This window comes from Megalobrama amblycephala, linkage group LG1 (assembly GCF_018812025.1).
Source record: "Megalobrama amblycephala isolate DHTTF-2021 linkage group LG1, ASM1881202v1, whole genome shotgun sequence".
NCBI classification, from domain to species: domain Eukaryota; kingdom Metazoa; phylum Chordata; class Actinopteri; order Cypriniformes; family Xenocyprididae; genus Megalobrama; species Megalobrama amblycephala.
Window position 1 is genome coordinate 38,531,504 of NC_063044.1, and position 9,122 is coordinate 38,540,625.

Below are 9,122 nucleotides of genomic sequence, written 5' to 3' on the forward strand. Positions count from 1 at the left end.
ACTTCAATACTTCATGTGACTTTGGCAGTTTAATACACAATCTGAACCACTGATTTGAATCAAAAGATTTGTAAAGCTTTGAAGCTTCATGAAGCAGTGTTTTCGAATCAAAAGATTCGTAAAGCTTCATGAAGCAGTGTTTTGAAATCGCCTATCACTAGATATTGTTGAATTAAGTCATTATTTTGTTTTTTTGGTGCACAAAAACTATTTTTGTCTCTTTATAATATTAAGGTTGCACCACTGTAGTCATATGATCTGTTTTAAATATGTCTTTAGTAGCTTTCTGGGCATTGAAAAAGGTGTTATCGCTGTCAATGGAGGCCTCACTGAGCCATCAGATTTCATCAGAAATATCTTAATTTGCGTTCTGAAGATGAATGAAGGTCTTACGGGTGTGAAACGACATGAGGGTGAGTAATTAATGACATTATTCTCATTTTTGGGTGAACCAACCCTTTAAATTACAGTTACTTATGAAAATGTTAACGATTACAAAGGGGGTTACATCTAAATATATTCTGTAAAAAGCTAGGATATGTTGAATACACTCAAAAAATTTTTGATGCTGTCCACTTTATTTAAACAATTTATTTTGATTCAACACCATTGTATCAGGTTTCTGGTTTAAATGTTATTGATTCATGTTAAATTGACTTGAAACGATTACTTTTTGACTTAACTTGATGTTTTCATATTGAAATAACATGTTTCAATCAAGTAAACCCAACCAGGACTCAATCAAACAGGATTTTCACTTCCCATCATGCTTTGCAAAGGGGCTGAACTAGGAGTGTAATTGTTGAAATAAAGTGTTATTTTAAGCAGTTTTTAGGAAGATGAGAAAATGGAAAGAGTTTTTAATGTTTTCTGTTCTATTATGTTTGTATTTAAAAGTTTCTGTTAATTAATAGTTTTGGGGGTTACCATTGTGGTGAATTGTTGCACTTGTGCTTGGGATGAGGACCTGCTAACAAACTTTCAAATTAATTTAATAAGAAAATAATCACTGTGGTAGTGCACTGGGTTGCATTTCCCAAAAGCATTGTAAGCCTTTGTTGATTGTAAAACCATTGCCACCAATGGACTTATGATCAATTTAGGCTTTACAATGTTTTTGGTTAAGACAATTTAGGATGAATCCAGTATTACATCTAGATTTCTGACACAGAACATCACCAAAGTTATATAAATCACAAAATTAAACAAGAAGAATTAATTGTAAAAATCAATGTATATGAAAACAATTTATTTTTTATTTATGTAATTATTGCTTTTTATGTTTATTTTAAATTAACACAATTGATTCTAGTTAATTTAACATGGTTGATTCTATTGGATTTTACTTGTCTCAATCATGTGGAACCACTGTCCATGATTGAATTGAGTAAGTTGGACATAACTATTTTACATAGATTCTTCCTTAGTCAGTTGTTTTGTCAAGCTGTGCCCAACCATAGTAAATAAGTTGAATCAACCTTAATAAATTAAGTTGACCCAACGTAGGTACATTAAATTGGAATAACAGAATTGCATAATGCTGAAATAAAGCAACTTAATCATGTGGAAATCCTTTCCATGATTTTTTTATGTTCGTTCAAAGAGTTATTTTTTTGAGTGTAATATGAATTTGTTTGATCAATTTCTTTCCCACATTGCATTGACCGCTCTAAAATATGAGACACCAATGTTTCAGGAGTTTAGAACACAGAGGACACTTGCTTATTCAATAATTCTTTTAATTTCTATTTGGGTTATATGTATATGCTTTCTTTTTTTTTTTTTTTTTTTTTAAATGAACTGTTTTCTTTTCCCAAGGTGTTGTTAGATGCCAGTGTTTCCTGTCATAGTTCTGCAAAGATTTGATTTCAGGCAATACCACAAGAGCAAGAAAGCTGCCTTCATAAATATGAGCAGGATTGCAAGTGATATTAATTTTATACAAATGTTCAATAAACAAAATTTTATTTTTAAATCATTAAAGAGATAGTTCACCCAAAAATTAAGATATTTAAAGAAAGTTGGTAACCAGACAGTTGACAGTAGCCATTGACTTCCATAATATTTTTTTTTTCCTACTATGAAAGTCATTGGTTATGTCAGCTGTTTGATTACCAATTTTCTTTAAAATTTCTTCTTTTGTGTTGAACTAACCCTTTAATCTAAACATTAATTATGCAGTAATGCATGCATATAATTTTACCAATTCAGATGCAACGTCTGATAATTCAGAAGTCAACACTGATAATACCAAGAAAGGTTTCTTAAAGCCATGGTTAGCGATCTCTAGAAGACATTTTGTTACTTCCTAGTTCCTTTTCTTCTTTATATGAATTTGTGGCCTAAACGTGTACAGAGTACCCTCCGGCTGCAAGTATGAATTGAAAACACAGTATCCAGCATTCATAGTGATGACAATAAATATTACTTCTCAGTATAAAAAATTTACATAAATATATAAGAATCCATCAATATTTCTCCAAATGTGCATGCTTTTAAGCTAAAAGCCTATATGAAATGCCATAGAGGTAACATAATTGTTCAGACACTTTGCATCACAGAAATACATTATATTTTAAAGAATATAATAGAATACCATGTCGTGGAAATTCTCAATACATATCTGACTTCACCACTGACAATTTAAACAACTCCTAGTTGTTAATACAATACTACAGTATCTCGAGGTAATTCCCTGAATTCCTGAATACTTACAATACAATACAATACTTCCCTGAAGTATGGTGACGGCGTCCCGTCAAGAAGCTACTATCACTACCTCAATCACACTTGGCTGTTACATTTGTTGTCTTTTGAGCGTAGGATCTTCTATTTAGCTGCGCAGCATATACCTGACACGACTTCCAAGTTGCTCTTTGTAGAAATGAAGTTTTATTTACGGCCGGGAGATCACTGGTCACAACAACCAAGTGAGTCTCAATGAATAGAAAGATACATGCACATTTAAGTCTTACAGTTGAGTAAAAATCAATGTCTTCATCACTGTGATTTGTTCTGGTGATTGGTTTGTAATGATCTAAGCTAATCATGTGACTGGTCTTTGACCTGAGCATCCTTAGTCTGCATTTTCTGTACATTTCATGTTGACATAAAATATTTCCATCACAACCATTATTTTAAATTGTAATAATATTTCACAGTATTGCTGTTAATGATGAGCTGAGACATTATTACAGAGGGTTTTTTTCACAGCCTACCTGACTGAAAGGCCTCATTAATATGCAAGTCATTTCAGGTCATTATTATGTGATTATTTTGTCTTCTCAGGTGTAAATGGCCCATTATTCATGATGATTCACGCCTCCACGCATACTGTGTTTCTTGACAAAAAAGTGTCTTACAAAAACTAAATCAATATATTGTTTTATATGAAGGAGTAGGCAGCATCATTTTTACATAATTCTGAAGCAAAAACTCTAGTCTACAACCTCCAATACTCAGAAGTCTTGTGAACACAGATTTAATATACTTTTTTTGGCCTTATTTCAGTGACTTAAGTTTTTTGTTTTTTCAATAACCACGCATAAACGTTATTCCTTCAAAAATACAAACATGTACATACATGTTCCTCACATATTATGGTAGCCTAGTTTGTGCTGAATACAGTGTAAAAACTGAAAAATACAACTGAAAAAAGCACAAATGGCAGGGCATGTCAAAACTTCTCCAAGCCCCAAATCAGCCTCAGACTCTGTTTGATTACCAACTTTCTTTAAAATTTCTTCTTTTGTGTTCAACAAAAGAAAAAAACTCAAATAGGTTTGGAACAACTTGAGGGTGAGTAAAAGATGACAGAATTTTCATTTTGGGGTGAACTAACCCTTTAATCTAAACATTAATTATGCAGTAATGCATGCATGTAATTTTACTAATTCAGATGCAACGTCTGATAATTCAGAAGTCAACACTGATAATACCAAGAAAGGTTTCTTAAACATCAAATCAGCATATTAATGATTTTTGAAGGATCGCATGACACTGAAGACTACAATAGAAAACAAGTCTTGGTGAGCACAAGAAACTTCTTTCAAAAATATTTAATAATCTTACCAAAAAAAAAAAAAAACTTTTTTTTTTTTTTTGGGTGGTGCAGAATTTGGTGCAGCAGCTCTGACACACATTGTATACCTTCACTTCAGTTGCACCAATGTTACACACTGCAGTCTTCTTACATTTTCTCCACAGTAACACTTTCCTTTTGTATATGAAATAAATAAATGAGAATAAAAAATGTTGAGAGACAGACGGTAAGGAGGAGGAGAAGCAGAACCTCTAGATGTTGTTGGAGTTTGTGGTAGGGTTTTGATTGTCCTGGGTTTTGACAGGGTGGATTATGTTTTTTACCCTCAAGCAATATGAATGTGCATTAATAAAAAAAGACGCCTGAACACACACTCCTGAATCAAACTCTAGTGCAAATGCCTGCCACTCCTATGCATTATTTATGAATTATGAAGAAATACGATAAACATATAATGGCCATAGTAGGCCTACTTGTTGATCACTAATGTGAAGGTCACAGACCTTTATGATGGATCATTTACTTATGTACATTTATTTACTGCTTTAATAGGAAATGCCAGAATAACTGAATGGCAAAACTGCACTGCAGAGATTGGAGTCTCTTTATTGCTGTTGAGTAGTGATATTATTTAAGAAGCTGCAGAAAGTGTTGCTCTTTTTTCTTGTTTGCATATCAGATAAACACTAATTAGCTCACTATATCTATCTGCATTCTTAAATATGCATGACAAAAGCAACATTATTTTACACACACAAACACACACACACACACACACACACACACACACACACACACACACACACACACACACACACACACACACACACAGGGAGAGAAGTGGGCAGAAAAGTTAGAAAAAGTTCTGTGATTTCTGAGGCATTTCATTCTCTCTCTCCCTCTCTCTCTCTCTCTGTTTTTGCACACTTGGCTGCACACTATGAAGAGGACATGAAGCTAAAGTGTCTATATTTTCCCCACTATCTCTCTCTGACTCCTTGATGGTGGCAGATAGTCCCTTTGTATACTGAAGGCTGCAGGACACAATGTCTAGAGTTTAGTGTGTGTTTGTTTGTTTGAGTGTGTGTGTCTATGCAGGAGGAAGCTGTATTAAGCAGTTATTGTTCCTAACACAAAACTAACAACCATTGAAAGGCAAAAGCTTAATTATTTTCTAAATGACATACATGAAGTGGAAAATGGTGAGAACTAGTTATCCAACAGCAGGCTGCCTTCAGAGGGTAATGCAGTGGGTTTTAAGGAGGACTGAACAGTGGAAACAGGAACAGATCGATACCTGTTCATTTCAAAGACTGTGCATTGATTTTGGGCCCATCCTGATACGGTAGAAAAGATGCATTGGAGTCTGAAAGATGTCTGAGCTGCTGTGTACCCCTTGTGTGAGAGCAGCTTAACTGTGTCTCAGCACCATCAGCATTCTTCCGGTCACTTCCACTTTCCCAAGCAAATGTCAAACACTGTCAGTAAAGCCCAACATGCGGTTATACTTCAGCATACTAAGGACATAGCACATTTATGGAAGGCCACTTCTGCTACATAAGAAAAAATCAGGCTTTGGTAAATCAGAAAAATGACATATAGAACATTAGACATTAGATTAGGATTATGTCTTAGTTCAATTAGGATATTTAAGCTTTTTTAAACACGCCTTAGAAAAAAAAACATTACTGGTGTGCATCTTGAGACAAAACAATGGCACTGACATGTTTTAAGATATGTTAGTGCAAATTGCTTTCAGTTAAAACAGTCCTATAATTATGATAAAAAGTCAATATTATTACAAAAAAAGTCATAATTGGGATTTACCAAAGCATGTTATATAAACAGATAATCATAAGTTAATGTATGAAGAAACAAACCATTCTTTAATGATTACCACTTCAGCAACTACTAAAGAATCTGATTAGAATAGATTAAGTAATATATCTTACAACTCATAATTATCTGTGCATTAGTTAAGCATGAATTAAAGGGTTAGTTCACCCAAAAATGAAAATTCTGTCATTTATTACTCACCCTCATGTCGTTCCACACCTGTAAGACCTTCGTTAATCTTCGGAACACAAATTAAGATATTTTAGTTGAAATCCAATTGGCTCAGTGGATCCTAGGCCTCCATAGGGAGCAATGACATTTCCTCTCTCAAGATCCATTAATGTACTAAAAACATATTTAAATCAGTTAATGTGAGTACAGTGGTTCAATATTAGTATTATAAAGCGACGAGAATATTTTTGGTGCGCAAAAAAAAACTAAATATTGACTTATTTAGTGATGGCTGATTTCAAAACACTGCTTCAGGAAGCTTCGGAGAGTTATGAATCAGTGTGTCGAATCAGAGGTTCAGGGCGCCAAAGTCACATGATTTCAGCAGTTTGCCAGTTTGACACGTGATCCGAATCCGACACAAAAGATTCATAACGCTCCGAAGATTCCTGAAGCAGTGTTTAGAAATCGGCCATCACTATATAATTCGTTATTTTGTTTTTTTGGCGCACCAAAAACATTCTTGTCGCTTTTTAATATTAATATTGAACCACTGTACTCACATGAACTGATTTAAATATGTTTTTGGTACATTAATGGACTATTATTATATTACTCCATTAGGTCTGCCTATATACGTTTTAATCCCCTGGATCACGCTACAAACATAATGATCTTAACTTTATTAATTCATTAATTTACTATTAATAGTAAATATAAGTTGCATAAAATGGAAATGCTCAATAAAGTAGGCTAACTACGTTACCTCAGATGGATAAATGGTTGGATTACACAACTGATCACATAAAACATAAATAGGTTAAGACAATACAACGTTACTGTAGGTGTCATAAAATTTACTCAATTTGAGAAATTTTCTATTGCGTTTCTGATTTGGCTGTGAGATTCGCCAATTTTTGGGTGCTTAAAATGTAATGGATTCTATTGTCTAGTTGGTATTTTCACCCCAAAATGGCTGCCACGCTACCGAAGCGCCTCCGCGGTTCCAGCAGAGGAGAGAGGATGAAGCTCGAAAATGGTGAGTGCAGTAATTTAACGACCGTGTTTTATTTCGACACGGCTATTGATTGAAAGATTAAGTTAAAGTTAATTAACGAGTTGAAAACAAAAACAGATGGATATACTGTTTTATCTAGTTATAGCTTTCTTAACAACAGACTATCTTGTTTTGTGTTGCAGGTCAAGAAGAGATGCTTTGGATTGGAAGTGTAATGCTGCGTTCACACCAAACGCGAATAGAGCGTCAAATTCGCGTCTACCGCGTCTAGTTTGCCGCTTGAACATTTTGAATGCATTCGCGCGTCTAGAGCGAAATAGACGCGCGTAAAAAACAAGCGTTTGAAGCGAAATTGACGCGCGTCCGAGGCGAAATCCGCTTCTTGTGGGAGGGGCAAGTGCTAGGCGGTTGTCTGTTTGCAAGATGGCTGATGTTGATCGTGCGTTCATCGAGAGAGCTACCGCTTTGTATTTGCTCTGGAGAGCAGAACAGCGGCGTAGGGGTCAGCGTCGCGGGAAGGCGTACGTGACTCAAAAGTAAAATGTGTATTTACAACTTACCAGGTAGCCCAATCTCCTCACCAACACTCTTCCAAGCGAGGTCCTTTTTTATTCCTGTCTGAAGTATGAACTTGTGTCATAAATCTCTGGGTGACTGCTCACTGATAATATCAGTCGTTCCTCCATTTTGAATGAGTGACTCCGGGCGGGCCTGCCGCCACAGCAGCAATAAGCAGGCTCCTGATTGGTTAACGCGGCGCGAATTTACGCCAAAGTTCAAATTTTTCAACTCGGGCGTCAGACGCGAATTCGCGTCAAACGCTAAATGCACAAAAAGCACCATTCGCGCGTATCGCGCGTATCGCGCGAAACGCTCAATTCGCGTCATTCGCGCGAACTAGACGCGCGAATGAGGCGAATTCGCGTCTTCCGCGCCGCGCTAAACGCCTCATTCGCGCCGCAAGACCTCCAGACGCGCGTAAACGCGTCTTTACATTGACTTAACATTGAAATCATTCGCGCCAGACGCTCTATTCGCGTTTGGTGTGAACACAGAGTAAGTATTGCCCTTATAACTGTGAAAAGAAAGCTCAGCTATTTAAACATTATAGGCTCAATCAATGAAGTTATACAAGAACAGAACAATTTCCTTGTTTACATCTGGAACATATACATGTACATTTATATCACACATTATGCACAATATGTACACTTATACAGCCTTCACCAAAAACCCCATATCAGCTGTATGTCATGTGGGTTTACTGAGACCTGTTCTTTGGCTGATTATTTTTTTAATCTGCATACTGCACAGTGCACAATTACATGTAAACCATAAAATCAGGTGCCATTATCAAGACTTTAACTTTAATGTTTGCTTCTCACAGAAAAGTTGTCAACGACGAGCCTGACATCAGCCCGATGGTACTTCAATGGCCAGCTCTTTCTACAGTAAACCAGGTATGTATTGGTGCATGGAGTATTTGACAATACCATTATCTGATGCATTATTATATGATAATGTCTTTGTCGATCTTTGTCTTCCTCTGCTAGGTTGCAGCTGACAAGGACTCATACAGGCAAACTCCAGTGAGAATCCTCTGTGTTGATCTATAAAGTGCTCAGCTAAACCCATCATGAGTGAAGATCGTCTTGGAAGGATGTTTGGTGATGGATGAACCGACCAACCTCAGGACTTCTGTGTCCTTTTTTCTGACTGATTTATGCCCTGCAACTGGACTACCCTAACTGTATGAAAAATACTTTATATTTTATTCAGCAGGTAATGCTCAACCTAGGAAAATGTGAGCTGGCACCTAAAATGGAATACTGCCACTATTGTGAACTCAGGAGTGTGAACAAACCATATAGTTTTGATGCAATTTGTTGTGATTCTGAGATAGACTATTTATGTGCTTTAACAATAAGCTGATTTGTTAAAACTAGTTTTTTCACGTTTTATAAGGAAATGTTTTCAGGACATGAAATGTTGTTGTATTTGGAATTGAATTAAAATAAAACATAAAATTGAATGAATGTACCTTTTATTAGCTTT